General features: G+C 47.0%; 1 long non-coding RNA gene across 1 annotated transcript; it reads left to right on the forward strand.

Moving 5' to 3' along the window:
• Window positions 1–4,017: 4,017 nt before the first annotated feature.
• LOC146074143 (uncharacterized) lies at window positions 4,018–9,804 on the forward strand. Its single transcript, XR_014473372.1, has 2 exons — window positions 4,018–4,270; window positions 9,563–9,804. It is a non-coding gene; the product is annotated as an uncharacterized LOC146074143 (long non-coding RNA).
• The last annotated feature ends 9,233 nt before the right edge of the window (window positions 9,805–19,037 follow it).

The following is a 19,037-nucleotide window of genomic DNA, read 5'->3' on the forward strand; positions in this document are numbered from 1 at the left end:
CACTCACCTGCAGCCTCTGACCACGGAGACCAGGCCCCTGCTGCATGAATAGATGGTCAGAGATCACGCAGCTGAGCCTCCCCCATCTCCAAGCACGCTCACAGTCACAGGCAGCCTTTGACCAGGGACACCTGGCGCGTCCGCTTCATGAGCAGAGACGCGGAGCAGTAGTTGAGGTGGGGATGCAGAGCCGCGCTGGGTCCTAGTGCCTGCCGGCTCTTGCTCGTCTATATGCAGCCCAAATAAAATGTTTCTTAGCGACAGGGGGGGCACGTGCCCCCCCCCCTAAATCCGCCACTGCATACATACTAGTTACCTGCCTGGCTGTCACAGAACTCCCAGCTTATTACATACAGTATATACAAGTTACCAGCCTGTCACATAACTCCCAGCCTATTACATATATACTAGTTACCAGCCTGTCACAGAACTCCCCCCTTATTACATATATACTAGTTACCAGCCTGTCACAGAACTCCCCCCTTATTACATACACACTAGTTACCAGCCTGACACAGAACTCCCAGCCTATTACATACACACTAGTTACCTGCCTGTCACTGAACTCCCAGCTTATTACATACATACTAGTTACCTGCCTGTCACATAACTCCCAGCCTATTACATGGTACTTGTTTCCTATCTGGGCGCCCAGGTTTTCTACGTACGGCACCGTAATGAAATCGGATCGCATTGCATCGGATTCGGTACTCGATGATGTACGATGGTATACGATGCGATGCGATCCGATTTCCCATAGGAAACAATGTGAAATGGCTCAATTTAGCCAAATTATCATAGGAACAATAGTAAATGGGCCAAAAACACCCCTGAACATTGAAATGTCCCCCCAAAAGTAGTTGACGCCACCCCGCCATCAACGTGAACCCGAAGCGTGGCGAGCGCAGCGGTACGCGTCCTCCGACCTTTTCATGCCCTACTATCCACTAGGGCGTGGAGTGAGAATAGAATAGTGTGGCGAGCGCAGCGAGCAACCGAGCCCGAAGCGTGGCGAGCGCAGCGAGCCCCGCGAGGGGACGCGGATACCTTCACAGGTATACGCGTCCCCTCGCGGGCTTCCCAGGTGTCCATGGCGACGCGGACACCTGGGAAGCCCGCGAAGGGACGCGTTTACCTGTGAAGGTACCGCGTCCCCTCGCGGGGCGCGCTGCGCTCGCCACGCTTCGGGCTCGGTGGCTCGCTGCGCTCGCCACACTATTCTATTCTCACTCCACGCCCTAGTGGATAGTAGGGCATGAAAAGGTCGGAGGACGCGTACCGCTGCGCTCGCCACGCTTCGGGTTCACGTTGATAGCGGGGTGGCGTCAACTACTTTTGGGGGGACATTCCACTGCTCTGTGGTTTTTTTTGGGGTTTCTGGCCCATTTACCATTCTTCCCTATGCTGATTTGGGTAAATTGATCCATTTAACATTGTTTCCTATGGGGAATCGAATCGGATCGCATCGCATTGTTCAATATCGTGTATGTGTATTTGTGGTATCCGATGCGATGCGATCCGATTTTTATACGGAGAATAGCATGGTGCGCAATTAACTTAGCGGGCGCCCAGATAGGAAACAAGTACCTATTACATATATACTAGTTACCAGCCTGTCACAGAACTCCCCCCTTATTACATATATACTAGTTACCAGCCCGTAACAGAACTCCCAGCTTATTACATATATACTAGTTACCAGCCTGTAACAGAACTCCCAGCCTATCACATATATACTAGTTACCTGCCTGTCACAGAACTCCCAGCTTATTACATATACTAGTTACCAGCCTGTCACAGAACCCCCGGCTTATTACATACTAGTTACCAGCCTGTCACAATGACGGTACAACATAACGGTAATGTTGGCACCACCGGTGCGTGCGCCCGAACAAAGCAACACTAGAATAAGAAAAGTGATCAGTAACAAGCAGCCCATACATAGCACCTGGGGGAAACTTACCATCAAAGGGCAGGTAGGAGGCCACTCGCTCCGTGATGGCTGCTGATACTGCTGCTGCCACATTCGTCTCTTGGGCCAGCCTGGTGTCTGGCTTGGCTGGCACTTTGCCGGGCAAGGGGGGCCGCGCACTGGTGGGGGGCATATACATCAATCCCGAATAGCCACTGCTGCTGCTCACAGTGCTCACAGTATCATCTAAAAATGAGAGACAGAATCTGATTGATTGCTTTGGCAACATAACCTCTTTTCATTGTAGTATATGTACCCCGTACTGTCTATGGACTCTATGTAATAGGGTGTGAGTTCTGTGTGGAGGCGCAATCTCCTCTGCAGTGCTCCCGAACATAGCAACACTAGAATTAGAAAAGTGATCAGAAACAAGCAGCCCATACCTAACATCTGGGAGTAGCTTACCATCAATAGGGAAGTAGGATGCCACCACTTCATGTATGGCTGCTGCCACATATGCCTCTCGTGCCAGTTTAGCGTCCAACTTAGCTGGGAGATCACCGAACACATTGGCGCAGGGCACGGCAGACTGCACACTGGTGGGGGGGTGCACGCAGGTCGGAGGCTGCACGCTGGTGAGGGGGTGCATGCAGGTCGGAGGCTGCACACTGGTGGGGGGGTGCATGCAGGTTGGAGGCTGCATGCTGGTGCAGTGCGTGGCCTCTCCATTAAGCCTCGCAGACTTGCTTGGCTGTAAGGAGCAGGGGAAGAGACATCATGAGCTGTGACTACAGAACTCTCCACAGTACAAGCACTTTCTACAATGGAAGCAATAGAACAGATCAGGGCAGTGGAACCAGCTGTAACGTCACCATTGTGGCTTATAATTTATTGTTATAACTATTAGTACCGGCGTCAGCAGTTATAATAATATTATAGCAATGTATAGTGACTGAGAGAAGGTCCGCTCAGCTTTCTTACTGTATATTCACTAAGTTTCATATACTGTCAGTAATATATAACCATTGTTAGGGTAACACTCGCTGGAGGGACCAAGTGACCATGTCCCTTGGCACCAGGGGGTATGCACTAGCACACAAAGGGGGGGGGGTGGGGTACCCAGTAACTAGCACCCCCCAGATTTTCCTTTAAACATCTGTGCTCACTTCGGCAATCAAAGTCCTGCTCATCACAGCATAATTTCATGAGTAGCGGGTCTGTGGTCATTATCTCCAATAGGACTCAAGGCACTTATCAGAACCCCTCCCACTGTGCAGGGGAGTGACTGTCATAGATTCAGAGCAGCAGTGCTAATTGGACGACCACTAGATAAATATGTATGTGTGTGTGTGTGTGTGTGTGTGTATATATATATATATATATGTATGTATATATATATATATATATATATATATATATATATAATTTAAATACCTTCCAACTTAACTCAGACAAATTGCTCTGTTTTTGGACTAGTTTAATTAGGTATGACCATCGGTGTGGTTGCCAACGATGGTGATATTGCATGTGGTCATCAATGGTAGAAATCTACAGTATGTATTTGTGGTTTCAACAACCAATGGTCATCCCTTTTATGTGATTGATGGGCTCATGGACCAATCAGTACCACAGGAAGGGCATCACAGGTGTTGTGTTGCACCATCGATAAAGGCAAACCATTTGATTCTATATCGATAGCAAAAATGTTCTATTCTACATCAGCCATAAACCATCAATCACTATGAATCATCGATGGTGGTTGTCCATTCCTGCTCTTATTTTAGGATTACTATCACCTTTCTTAACAAGTAACAGCAAAGGGGACAGCAATCATAATATCAGAGAGAAGCCCAGGAACAGAGCATTGTGTCCCTCCTGGAATGGGACATGTTGGGAGAAACCCCCCTCTTACATCCTGTGTTTCCCCTGGTATGAGGATCACCAGCAGGGGTGCCAGATCATCCTGTTAATGAGCACACATATGAATTACACAGGTCCCAGGGGTCAGAGGTCATACCAACTGTCATTACATCTGATCAGCAGTCAAGATATTTTTAACACAGATTCTGGGGCTAAAATTGACTGCTCATTGGACATAATGAGAGTTGGTATGAACTCTGGGACCTGTGTATTTCATATGTGCGCTTATTACAGGGATGATCTGACAACCCTGGTCACCAGGGCGCATGGGCAGTTAGTGGCAGTTAGGGTCAGGCACGAGGAGAATGGGCAGGAGGCAGCTACTGGCAGGAGAAGGAGCACACTGCACACAGCCAAAAATGTGATAGGGGGTCTCCAGGGGGAACCTACATGTACAACAGCAGCAGAAGTGCTTGCAGAACTACAAAGCCCAGCAAGGTGGGGAGACGGACGCTTCAGTGCTGATAATGTGAGAGCTTGTGAGGCTAATGGTGAAACGTGAGTGTTATTACACAACATGCTCACGTTATGTGACACTGCTGCCTGGGAATTGTGCAGGGGAGGGTACAGGAGAGGTACATAATGTCACCCACCCATGTACCCCCTAATGCTACATACATGGAGCTCACCCAAACATGTACCCCCTATTGCTACATACAGGGAGAGTCACCCATCCATGTACCTCCAATGCTACATACAGGGAGTACCCCTAATGTTACATAACAATAATGTTCCATCTAGTGGTCGTTGGCATGCAAAACACTTGAATTGCCCTGATTTTTATTACATGGATGTTCAATACATGTAAAAAAAAAAACAAGTAAAAGTGTGGAAATTTGTGCACATCGAGAATAACAATATAATACAATATACCTATCCCCCCATCTAGGCTACAGAACAGGACAAATCACCCCCATATCTTGCCCAGATACACCCAATATTGCGTGAGCTCCCCCTATTGCGGCCTGTGATAATCCTCTATATGTAATGTACAACCCATAAATATAACAGTGCACTTACCTCCCTCCTGGGTGCAGGGATGCACATTTTGCTGCAAAAACAGCCCATAATATCACCTGTAACTGCCAAAATTTAAGCAAATAAGCAAGAGAGCATTAAATGCACGTCTTGTCCTGACAACTCCAGAGTCTCAGGTGATGAAGTCCCTGTGTCACAGAGCACTTGTGATGTCATAATGATATCATGGGGCAAGATGGCTGCCATAAAAAAAAAACTTAAAGCAAAAGAGTATCAAATTATGTTTAGGGATAAGTGGGGGCAGAACAGCACACATCCCAACTGTCCTGATTCACAGGCCTCAAAGGGGAACAGGGAAATGTACAAATAATCACCTTTGCCTGCGATTTTACCTCCAAATCTATGGCTTTACTATTCAGTGGTTTGGAGAGTAATTGGCGGGTGGATGAAGGGGATTCGTAACAATTTTAAGGAAAATTAGTTTTTATAATGGAGGAAAGTTTTATTGGTACTTAAATGTTAGTTGGTCGCCTGTTACGTAGTTTGCGTAGTGGTGTATTGAGAATACCAATACACCACTATGCTGGCTACGTAAACTACGTAACTTATGCAAATTACGTAACTGGAGCCCTGCTAACAAATAAAGGATCATATGGCCACTATCCACGTTATAACCCCAGTGTCAACGTGGCCGTGGAGTTAATTATATAAAGTGTGGCGAGCCACCGAGCCCGAAGCGTGGAGAGCGCACGCAGATACGCGTACGCTCGCCACGCTTCGGGCTCGGTGGCTCGCTGTGCTCGCCACCCTTTATAACATTAACTCCACGCCCACGTGGACACTTGGGTTATGACGTGGATAGTGGCCATATGATTGAGTAATGTGTGTGCATGATACTCACCATCCCGGCAGCTTCGACACTCGTCTCCCCGCAGTCCGGCATGCAGCTATGTACGCTATTAGCGTAGTCACTGCTGGGGGAGCTGGGAAACCATGTGATGCTCCCACAGCGGTGACTACGCTAAATCGCCGCCATTGCTCCCCGCCGCCTAGAGGTTTGGATGCCGCCTGGCTGCCGCTGATTCCCTGCCGCCGCCCCGCCACCAGGACAGGGTAAGTTTTTATGTTAGCAAAAACATAACATTGTCCCATAGCTATTTTTTGATAAACAATATGGTATTTGTGTAATTTCACGCCGGCAGCTTACGCCGTTAGCGTAAGCGTAGTGCATTGCGGAATCCTCTGCGTTAGTGCCGGGCACAACGCTGTCATACATGTCATTGGTCTGTGGTGTGAGGCGACAGCTTATGCAGAGCAGTCGGCAGTTACTCATGGGCACAGATAGGCCGAGCGACGGGCATCCCTTGTAGGTAACAGAGAGGATAAACGAGGAGGAGATGGCACTATTACTGGGGTACCCTGCTTAGCACCACAACATACAGCCGTGCCCACTCTGCAACACTAAATACTAATACGAAAAACTAGGTTTTTCATATTAGTAAATTTCCCCCCATGTGGCCACAGTTACCTGTTCCATACTTACATCGGCACAGTCTTATACTGACATCATATGATCACAGTTACCTGTTCCATACTTACATCAGCACGGTCTTGTACTGACATCATGTGACCACAGTTACCTGTTGCATACTAACATCGGCACAGTCTTGTACTGACATTGGATTGATCCCCATCAATCGCTGGCTGGCTTGTGCTCGGGAACTATATGATATGAGGTCATCCTGATCAGCAGTAACCTAATTGGTCAGTGTATATTGTCACATTCATGTGCAAAGCGTAGAGAGAGAGAGATAAAGTATTAGCCAGTCAGCTACTAACTCTCATTTCACAGTATCCCATTGATAGGTCGAGAGTGTCTGGATAGACAGTCAATAGATCCACATTGGCAATGGTCGACACATGAAAAATCCGACATGAATTTTTCCTGGGTCTTCTTTTCTTCATTTTTTGGCCTTTTTCATTCTTTATACGGCAAAGTGTGCTGAGCGCAGGGGTAATGGAGCAGGGTGAGGAGAGCGCTATACTAATGGGGATCCACACGATCAGGTATTGATATAAAAAAACCCCTGAAAACTCATGTCGATCTCTCCATGTGTCAACCTTTTCCATGTCAGCCTTGTTCATGTCTAACTTTTGTCACTGTTGACCTTGTGCATGATGTCAACCTTTTCCATGTGATCCTGGGTCCGGTGATCCTGGGTCCAGTGTCCGTAGAAATCCAGTGGGGACCTGTGGAAGATAATTCTACTTACCCAGGTCCTCTGGCAAAGATCGGTCCTCTGATGGAGAGGCACTGAAGTTTCATCTTCTCCTCCGAATGATTCTATTGGCCGCCTAGCAACCACTCAGGAGCCGAGAAATTTGTCGCCTTTTCATCAGTGGACACTTGAGGTTTGTTATTTTCTGAAGATCTCGGGGACTACGGCGGACCCAAGAGGACCCCAGGACACCTGACGCAGGGCTACCTACAGGCTCAAGAAAGGTAAGTATCAGTATGTGTGTGATTTTGATGTATTACATTTTTATTTTTCATGGGTATCAGTGTGTTTTTTTTTAACTACTTCTATTACTTTGGAGCAACAAGTGCAAGCAGGCCCTTTAATGTGGTTGTGGTTCTCCAAGTCCCAGCATGTGGGGGAGGCTTGCTGGGACTCAAAGTTCCACAGTTTTAGACAATAGTTTTTCATTCTAATTTTTACACTTTAATCAGCCTGGTACCCAACGCCTGGGGGTACCGGGGACAGCACCAGACTTCAGCCTGGCCAGGTAAGTCCTGGAGGGGGGGGCGCTTTATTGGGGGGGACCCCATGACTCCTGGCCAGGCTGACTGGTCAGTAGGGTTAATGCTTTGGCTGGGGAGACTTGTATAAAAAGTCTCCCCCCCGGCTGTGGCATTACCCCACTGGCTGGTTGGGCCTGGGGCTGGTTTAAAAAAAACAGCGGCACCCTATTAAAATGTTTCCCCGATTTTTTTTAAATCAGCCCGGCTCTTTGAGCATGGTGCTGGTTATGTCCGTAGGGGGGGACCCCACGCCGTTTTTTTTATAGATTTTTTTTTTCACACACTGCAGCCTGCATGGATCTGACTGATCCGTGCAGACTTCCTATACAAATTCGTATTAGCACCCGTATATACGGCCACTAATACAAATGAATATGAATGAATATGAATGAATAATATATCGGGGTTTACAAAGCAGTCGTATTTGACTGCTTTGTAAATTACCCTCCAGAACACGAATTTGCATACGGCTAAAACAGCCGTATACATTTGTATTAATTTGTATTAAGAACACGAAAACGAAATATCATATTCGTATTCTTAGTAAATTTCCCCCTTTATATCTCTTGCTTTTTTTTATAAATTATGTTTGGTTGTTGGGGCAGGTGTTCTGCTAGTACCGGGTCTAATTTAAGGATATGCCAGTTCTTACAAAGTACTTTTTTAATATCTCTTTCAGTGTCACTGTACTGGGTGATAAAAGGACAAAATAATGTTTTTTATTGTCCCTCTCCACCTTCTTATTATACGTCAAAAGATCTGACTTATGTATTAGCTTCTTTGGAATTATTTTGGGCTTCCAGGACTAACTTTTCTGGATATCCTTTTCATTGAATCCCTGTTGATATATTTTTGATTGTATTTCCACCATCTCTACATTATACATTAGTGCAGTTCCTGCGTAATCTCATGGACTGAGAGAGGGGAATATTTTGTTTCCATTTATTAAGATGGCAACTTTGGAAATCCAGGTAGCTATTACTGTCTACCTGTTTAAAGTGCGTTTGTATTTGTCCCAGCAGCTCGAAATCTTTTGTATTTATTACTAGATCTAGAAATTCTATGCTATTGGCACTTATATTATGTGTGAATTTTAGATTATAGTTATTCACATAAATATAATTCATTAATACTTCAAATTGATCATTACTTCCATTCCAAACTACAGATGGAGCGCCTGTGGTTCTTGCAGGGGCTGGTGGTCAGATCGCCAGCCGCCGGAAGGGGACGCACGTGCATCCACTTACTATGGAGCTCCCCGACGCTTCGCCGACAGTCCTCACCGCCCGATCCCACCTTCCTACTCCTACCCCTAACCCTGTCCAGAATCTGAAACCCACGCCACCCGGAAACTGGGACGCTCGCACGTATATAGGAAAAAGGGGTATACTCTGCGCAATCTCACATATATTCTACTAACAAAAAAACACTCTTTGCACCTGAGTTGGTTTTAAAAAATATAGAGAATTTATTTGTTTTATCAATTAATATAATAGATGTAGGAAAAAATGAATGCAATAATAGAACAAGTTATACTAATACCGGTATACACACTGGGGGTGGTGTGACAAAACAAGACAAACTTACATGGATGATAAGCAATGTCTCTTGCAGTTAGCTCGCACGTATATGTCAGATGGAGCGCCGTCTCACCAGAGGGGGCAATCTGGCGAGCCCCGGCGCTGGCTGACAGGCGCTCCATCTGTATAAGGACATCATCTATATAGCTTTAAATGTTATTAGTTTGTCTCCTCTCTCTCGCGCTCGCGCTCTCTCTCTCTATCAGTCTATCTATATATATATACTGTATATATATATACACACACACACTTTATTTCACATAATGATGTAATATTTCTATATCTAATTGCTATAATTATATTATCGGGAAACAAGTAAGAACCTTCACCTTGTATAAATGTAATCAAATAATCTGTTTTTCAATGCAGGATGACTTTGACCCCTTTAAGAGCACTGCGCCGTCCAGAAGAAACCGCCGATAGATCTGATTAGTCCTCAAGACTGTCATCGCATTGTCACAGCTACGGCAAGAAGACGGCCTGGGAGCGATGCGCTACTCTCCGTGTAGTCTTCTAGTTAGATGATGTCTGGGCCTTTACTTCAGAAGGAACTATTACCAGGAGAGCATATACTGTACCAGCGCACAGAAATAATAAATGTCTGCTCCATGGGTATTCATTTTATTCTTACAGCTCCACTCCTAGCTGTAAGTTTTGTTATTTTGCCTGGTAGTGCCCTGAGCTGAGCATCTTGTTATTGTAGAACTACCGGTCTTATCATTAACACCTGTGGAGCCCAAGTGCAGTACCCCCCTCACCCAGTGGGACGCACCCCACCTGCTTTTTAGTGGAAGCATCTGTGATTTCTTCTGCAGTGCAAAAGGTAGAAAAGGCTCCGGCACAATGCCATGCTGCTTACTACCACCCGCACCATCATTCCCAACAAATCACATGAAAAATGGCGCCTCCTGCAAAAGGTGGGGGGATGGTGTGTGTGTGTGGGCGGGGGGTCCTGCAGAATGCATACTGCTCTGCACCCATTTATCCATTATAACTTATATACTTGTAATACTGGTTTAATCTTTTATCTGTTTTTTTTTTTTTAGATTTTATTAAGCCTAAAATGATATCAAATGAAAACTATATCATAGGTGATTTTAGAATAAATAATGCTTGGTCTGAATTAAATTTTCCACATTGTACATAGAAAGCAAACATATGGAGGCGGCCATTTTGTGGGCTGAATTGATATACGTGAGGCTGCAACTTAGGCACAGTAGCAGAACGGGCGTTGGTTCACAAAATGGCCGCCATTGTATACACAGGTGTGAGTTCATTCTCCACATATACTAGTACAGAATATTCCTGTGAGAATATGCCATCCATTGTACTGTATGCCACAAGCAGGAATAATCTAGACAAACTATGCAAGTTACATAGAATTATTCCCAGAGTAATTGCTGAGCATACAATGTATTTCCCCCACAGCTCTGCTCTATGAAATGTTCCTTATAATTGTATGTGACTCATTCTGGTAAAGTGAATGGGTTATGTAACTGCAGTTATGTGTTGTTCATTGGTCTTACATTGTCTTGCCATCAGTCTGTATTTTGACCCGCTGCTGCTCTGTACCCAGCAGGACTTATTCTGAAGAATAGAGGATTTATTTATATAATGAGGAATCAAAGGGGGCTATTTTCTTCCACATTGTTGCTGGTTTAATGCATTTTTCATAATAAAAGTTTGTATCACACGTCTTGCATTACTTGTATTTTCTTACTTTATGAAATATAAATTGTAGTGAATGTTTCATATTACAGGCCTGGGGCTCAACCGGAGGTCTGCCAGCATGCACGCTCTGCCTGCCAGCTTGTTCTGTCTGCTAGCCTGCTCCCCCTGCACCCAGCCTGCTCCTCCTGCATCCTGCCTGCCCACCATGCCTGCCAGCCTGCTCCCCCTGCACCATGCCTGCCAGCCTGCTCACCGTGCCTTCCAGCCTGCTCCTCCTGCACCCTGTCTGCCAGCCTGCTCCCCCTGCGCCCTGCCTGCCAGCCTGCTCCCCCTGCACATAGGCGAATCTAGAATTATGGTAATGGGTGGTCCCAGATCTAGACACAATAGCAGGGGGACCTTTGCGCAATGTAGCCGTGCGGCAAAAGGGGGTGTGGACTCCAAAACTCTGTAATACCCATTATACATAAAGCCACACGCCGTAATGCCAATTACACATAAGGCCACACACCATAATGCCCATTACACATTGTGTCAGTGTGTATTTATTGTACTATTTTTATTACTGTGGAACTACAAGTGCCAGCGGGCCCTTTAATACCCCGAAGGCTGGGACTTGTGGTTCTCCAAGTCCCAGCTTGCGGGGGAGGCTTGCTGGGACTCCTAGTTCCACAGTTTTAAACAATAGTTTTTCATCTATTTTTTTACACTGAAATCAGGCCGGTGGCCACCGCACAGGGCCACCGGGGACAGCACCAGGCTTCCACTCCCCCAGGGCCCCTGGCCAGGCTGACTGGTCAGAGGGTTAATGCTTTGGCCGGGGGGACTTGTATAAAAAGTCTCCCCCGGCTGTGGCATTACCCTGCTGGCTGGTTTGGCCTGGGGCTGGTTCTTATAATACGGGGGACCCCTAGTCATTTTGTCCCCCGTATTTTGGGAACCAGCCCCAGACCTGGAGCCTGGGGCTGGTTGTAAAAAATCGGGGAACCCCTATTTGTCTGGTTCCCTAATTTTTTATTACCGGCCCCGCCTCTTTCAGCCTGGTGCTGGTTCTGTTTTTTTACACTAAAGCCTGCACAGATCTGACTGATCCGTGCAGGCTTAAAGCAAATACGTATTTTCGTGTCTTTTTTACACCAATTAGCAGGTGATTCCTGTCGTATTCTATCAATGGTGTAGACATTCGTATTTGTAAATACGAATGTCCCATCTTTAGGAATACGAATTGCTGTATTTTTGGGATAGTAAATCCCGAAAATACGAATGTGTAAAAAAAAAGTGTATTTCTGCCTACGAATACACCTATTTTTTACAAATTCATATTAGTAAATTTCCCCCAACATCTCTTCCACCTCCTACTTTACCGCTGCCCACTTAGAAAACACATCTTGGAGGCGCCTCATCAATTTCACCACTTCAGATTTCTGTCCAGGAGTAAGCATGACTTCAATGGGTACCTGGCATTCTGGAACCTTTTTAGCCACCAAAGAAGGCTGGCTGGCATTTTACTTCCAAGGGTAGAAGGAGGGAGGATACCTCCCTCCTACCCTCCTGACAGACCTTATAAATGACCAGACCCACCTCCTCTATGACCTCATAAGGCCCCCACCATTATGTATACATCTTACATTCTGTGGTGGGTACCAGCAATAACACTTTGTCTCCCGGGTTAAAGGACCAGTTGAATGAGGTAACGTCATACCTTTGTTCTGATGTTGTTGGTCCCTTTCCATGTGTTCGTTCAGGAGTGGTGCAATATGCCTTAGAGGGCCGTATAACTGGCACACAAACTGAATGACGTTAGGATCCTGGCATGGATGTTCTTCCCACCCTTCTTTCAAGAGATCCAGAATCCCTCTGGGCTGCCTCCCATAGAGGATCTCAAAGGGACTAAACCCTGTAGAGAATCGTTGTACCTTTCTGACTGCGAACATCAAGTAAGGAGCAAATCCCAATCCAATTTTTCTTGTTACACTGCCCTCTTTATCATTTGCTTAAGGGTTTGATTAAACCTTTCTACCAGTCCATCTGTTTGCGGGTGGTACACTGAGACCAGCATAAGTCCTTCATGAGTTTAGAAACAAAAGGGGTACCTTGATCCATTAAGACCTATTTTGGTATTCCCAAGCAGGTATACATGGTTAGTAGCTCTCTGGCAATGGTGCCAGATTTTATATTATGCAGGGGTATAGCCTCTGGATATCTGGTGACATAATCAACTACCACTAATATGTATTGGGGCCCTTGAACAGAATTTTCCACTGGCCCTATCAGATCCATACCAATCTGCTCAAAAGGCATGGAAGTGATAGGGAGGGTTACCAATGGAGCCCTAAACTCTGACCGTGGGGCTGTCTTCTGGCACACTGGGCACTCCTGACAATTAATGGGGGCATAGATCCCTGGGCCAAAAGAACCTTAACTGTACGTGTTGTAGTGTTTTCTCCTCTCCCAGATGGCCACCCCACAAATGTGTGTGCACAGCTTCTAATAACCAACCACTTCAGTTTTCGGGGAACTAATAGCTGATCTACTGTTTTCCTTTGTAAAGTAGCAACACAATATAGCAAATCATTTTTCTATACAAAATATGGCACACGTTCTGATGGTAAAGCATTAATTACTCTACCATTAAACACTTTTATAGTCTGAAAGGTGTGTACCAGATTGCTGTCATCATGTTGATCTTGCCCAAAGTCCTGCAGTGATATCATCTCACCAACTGGCTTCCATTGGGCCTCAGACAGTCTCAAGGAGTGGTTCAGGAACAGCAGTAGCTCTCCCGAATGCCAAGCTTTGGTAGTGTCTGGTCTCTTGCCCCTGAGTTGCTTCAGTGGCTGACAGGTTTGATTCTGTCATGCCAGGTAATCAGCTCCTGTAGCAATAAAAAGTCAAGGCCCAGGATCAACAGATAATGTGGTCTAGAGGTCACCACCGCTGCCACCTTTAATGGCTGGCCCTTGAATGAATATGGATAAGTATACATGTGGGCACTCCTCAACATTGCCATGGATACACAACCCCCTGACAGGTGGCAGGACCTTGTCAGCTCCTGGAGGAACCACATTGGTAGTGAAAAACAGTGAGTTTACTGCCAGTATCCATCAATGCCTTGATTTCCCGGCCTGTACCAGCACCCGGAACAGAGAGGACTCATGCTGACCACCGGCCCAGCTGCTTTGCCCGCAGCGCAATCCATCGGCTTACCCTGCTTTGGGCAGTCCCGCAGCACATGACCAGGCTTGCCGCATTCGAAGCACAACATGGGGGAGGCAGAGCCTTTGGTTTAAACACTCTGACCTGAGTTCTGGGCTTTCGTACTGGCACAAATCCTGACCTGGTTTTATTTAGTTTTCCCATAGTCAGGTGCCACTCAATCACCACTGCCAGCTCCTTAAATGTCTGGGGGTCCATCTGAAGGGCCCACTGCTGCCCCAGATGGTAAATAGCTGACCTGCTGGAGTTATTGTTTCTAGCCCACACAGAGGATTAATTGGGTACAAGTCCAATGATTTATATGAAGGTCCTAATGGAGAATTAAACAATATTACACTATGAAGCACCCCTTTGCCATTTTTACTGGATATATATTGTTGAGAGAGGTTGATGTCATATCCGTCATGCCATTGACAAAATGTGTCGACATGATAATGTTGAAATTTCATATGAGTGCTAGGATAAGCATTAGGGTTAACATTACGACAGAACTATAGACATGATTCAGACCTGCTCGCTGGGCTGAGAGTGTTTGGAGCCCAGCAAGCAGGTTAACTCTGCCCAGAATCAGGCCCGGCAACAGGGGGGTGAAGGGGGACAGCTGTGACGGGCCCCGCCGATCTGAGGGGCCCAAAGCGTCCCCCTTCCCCAGAGCTGGATTAAGGGGCTTGAAAGGGCCCCCCCGCCACAGATTGGATCGCTTACCAATCCGATCTGCGGTGCTGCTTCCCGGCCCGTGGCAATTGGCTTCCTGCTGCTGCCATGATTGACAGCCGCCGACGCCACACCACCTACTAGAACGGGGCAGCTGAGCGACGGCTCAGCTCTCCATTGGTGTTTTAAGCAGCAGCCTGCGGCTCAGTGATTGGCTGAGGATGCAGGCTCCAGGAAAGAAGGAGGTGGCATTGTGGATCTGTCACCTGCCTGCCGCAGGCCATGTGGAAAGCTATTGCTTCAGTGTGATAGTGCGCAGGCCGCAGGATGAGGGAGGGCCTCAGTGTGATAGAGTGCAGGCCATGTGGTAAGCTATTGCATCAGTGTGATAGTGTGCAGGCCGCAGGATGAGGGAGGGCCTCAGTGTGATAGAGTGAAGGCCATGTGGTAAGCTTTTGCATCAGTGTGATAGTGTGCAGGCCGCAGGATGAGGGAGGGCCTCAGTGTGATAGAGCGCAGGCCATGTGGTAAGCTTTTGCATCAGTGTGATAGTGTGCAGGCCGCAGGATGAGGGAGGGCCTCAGTGTGATAGAGCGCAGGCCATGTGGTAAGCTATTGCTTCAGTGTGATAGTGCGCAAGTCGCAGGATGAGGGAGGGCCTCTTTGTGATAGAGGGCAGGCCATGTGATAAGCTATTTCATCAGTGTGATAGTGCGCAGGCCGCAGGATGAAGGAGGGCCTCAGTGTAATAGAGCACAGGCCATGTGGTAAGCTATTGCGTCAGTGTGATAGAGCGCAGGCCGCAGGGTGAGGGAGAGTGTCAGTGTGATAGAGTGCAGGCCATGTGGTAAGCTATTGTTTGAGTGTGATAGTGCGCAGGCCCCAGGGTGAGGTAGAGCGTCACTGTGATAGAGTGCAGGCCACCGGATGAGGGTCAGCATTAGTGCGATAGAGCGCAGGTGCAGAAAATAGAATTGCTTCCTGAAATTTCCCAGGCTGATTTTCCATCCCAATCTAACTCTCCCTTCCTGCTCCCCAGCAATCCAATGGGCCCAGGGCGTTTCCAGTTTGTGTCGGCATGGGTGATGGGGGCCCGCACAGATTTTAGTGTATGGGGCCCCAAGATTTCTGTTGCCGGCCCTGCCCAGAATGCAGGCCTGCTGCCTCTGTGCATGGCTGTGAATGTGTACGCAGCCTTCGCTCGTGGCTTTTGGTTGGAAGGTTCAGTAGCCCAGAAAAGGGGTCTGCATAGGGCCCAGTATGTCAAATATAACATGGCATCAGTTTCAACATGCTGCAAGTCCACATGGTCAAAATTGTCATGAACATGTCAACATCCGTGTGTCAACATATTGAATGTTGACACTGTGATTCGCCAACACATATATCAAATCCTTCCCATAAAATGTTTGCTAAAGAAAAACAGTATTGGGCATATATTACAGATAAATATGGAGGAATTTAGATTTTGAGGTGTGTTCTCTAATACTTTAGTCATAGGCTCTGTAGGTGATGATTAGCAGGTGTGGACACACTTAATAACAAATACAGAATTCCATCATAACAATATTTGTGTCATTATTCACTCCCAGATCATCACACTGCATTGTTTGTCATTTCAGTGGTCAAATCCCCAGTGACCAGTTTCATAATAATTGTAGTTCTCTGTGTAGTGCTTGTTATGTGTGAGAACTGCTTCACAGAAGATGTTTCATGGTGGGTAGAGCTCCTGCCGTGTGCGGGGAGGTAAGTGTCATGCTGAAACTGATTTATTACAATGATTTGGTACAGTATACACAAGTATTTATTTGTATTGTGCATTTGTTGTAATATTTCTAGTGCTTGTTACTATGAGTTCAAAATGTATACAACATCTACTAAATGTACAGCATTAGGTCAGAATAATATTATGATGTTGACCTAGTGCATGTCGACCATTTTAGATGTTGACCTTACCGCTGTCAACCAATAGTGACTGTAGACCTAGACACTGTCGACCATTTATACCACAACCGTTGCTACATAGGGGACCTTACATACTTTGGCCTTGGGGACTGCAATATATCTAGTTAATCATGTGGACGTGCTCATTGTAATGTGGTATACAATGAACTTGAGGGCATTATGTTCAGTGGTTTAGCTAGGTGCCATGGTGCCCGGAGCAAGGGCATGTTTCGCGTGGCGAATAGGGGGCACGGCCTAACATTATACCACACACTGTAACACCCATTGCACATTTTAGCAAACTTTGTAATACCCATTACACATAAAGCCACATGATGTAATGCCCAATACACATAAGGCCACACATGATGCCCATTACATACTATATAACAAACCGTAATGCCCATCACATACTATATAACAAACCGTAAAGGTCATTACATACTATATAACAGACTGTAATACCCATTACACATCTGACACATAAGTGGTACTTACAGATGGAGCCGGCCTAGTTCTTGCAGGGGCTGGCAAAAGTATCACCAGCCCCTGCCAACGGCCGGCCCCCATGGCAATGGAGATTGCCCTGGGACCCTGCCGGTCCCCCTCGCCGCCCCGACCCCTGCCCCTCTCCCCATGATACTGGGACGCGCCTGCGCGCGAGACGCACTCGCATTCCAGTCCCTATCGCTGGCGCCCACCAGAGGTGAGGATCTGGCGGGCACCGGCGATGAATAAGGCCGGCTCCATCTGTACCTAAACTTCATGCTCGATGCCAGGGGCTTCATGATCAATGTCAAGGTGCTTCATGATCGATGCCAAGAGGCTTCATGCTCGATGCCAAGGGGCTTCATGCTCGATGTCAAGGGGGACTGAAATAGCTTGTTGCCAAGGGGGACTAAAATTGCTTGTTGCCAAGGGGGACTGAAATTGCTCATTGCCAAGGGGGACTAAAATAGCTTGTTGCCAAGGCACTGAAATTGCTTGTTGCCAAGGGGGACTGAAATTGCTCATTGCCAAGGGGGACTGAAATTGCTCGTTGCCAAGGGGGACTAATATTGCTCGTTGACAAGGGGGACTAAAATTGCTCATTGCCAAGGGCAAGGGAGCAGACTGTACGGCTCCAGCACCCTTTGATGTCTTGGTGCCCAGCTCTGCCCTCCCTAGGCCCTGCTTATGTTACATAATATGACCTGAGAAACTGTAATGTGGCACAATATGCAATGAAGGCACTATAGTGTTGTATACTATGAAATAGGGACACTGTTATGTGACATAATATGAAGTGGTTATATTGGACCGAATTGAGACCTGATCGTATGGCAAATTTGTTCTCAAAATGGGCAAAACCATGTGCACTGCAGGTGAGGTACATGTAACATGTGCAGTAAAGGGGTGTACACGGAGCCAGTAGCTGAGAGATTTTGACTAAGCAAATCGCAATTAGGGTTGCCAATCCCGGGGCATTTTTTCAATCCCGGAATTCGGGATTGAAAAATGCCCGATCCCGGGATTGGCTTCCCTAATACAAAAACCCGCCCCGGCCGCCCGCATATTTACTTACAGGTGCGGTGCGGCCGGGCGGGTGATGAGAATGCAGGCTGGGTGGGAAGGAGGGCGGGCGCCGGGAGGTCAGCGCAGGAGTGAGATGAGGAGGCGGCGGCTGTTGTGTGCCCTGCGCAGCGTGACCTCTGACGTCGTCACGCTGCGCAGAGCTGCACTGCCCGGGACGGGAGAAGCCGGGCAGCGTCTGAGCACTAGCTCAGACGCTGCCCGGCATTAGACTGCGCATGCGCAGTCTAATCCCGAAATCCCGGGATTGGAAACTCCAATCCCGGGATTGAAATCCCGGAGTTTTAGGGGCCAAATCCCGGGATCCCGCCGATCCCGATCCCGGGATTGGCCACCCTAATCGCAATGTTGCTGCCAGATATAACCCGAATGCCATCCCCTGCAGCAGCCCACGAGTACATTGAAATAGACACTGCAGCGTATTTTCAAAGTATTCTTGCCACTAGTGTCTATTTGGTTGGGCGATAGCAACGCTGTGTACACACGAGGCAATTCAGGGAAACCTTCTAAGTGATTTTGACATTGTGTACACCTCTTTAGAATTGATTTATTTTGTTTCTGTGCAGGGTAAATACTGGCTGCTGTATTTTTACACTGCAATTTGCAATTTTGATATCAGTTTGAACACACTTCACCTCACAAATCTAACTCGCTCTGCACATGTTACATTTGCCTCACCTGCAATGCAACATGGTTTTGTTCATTTGAAAACAAAATGTGCCCTGCGATCGGGTCTCAATTAGGGCCTATATGTATTGGGGATATTTTGTTTCATAATGTGTGCTTG

The sequence above is a fragment of the Crinia signifera genome, chromosome 4 (genome assembly GCF_055691185.1).
Source record: "Crinia signifera chromosome 4, ASM5569118v1, whole genome shotgun sequence".
NCBI lineage: Eukaryota > Metazoa > Chordata > Amphibia > Anura > Myobatrachidae > Crinia > Crinia signifera.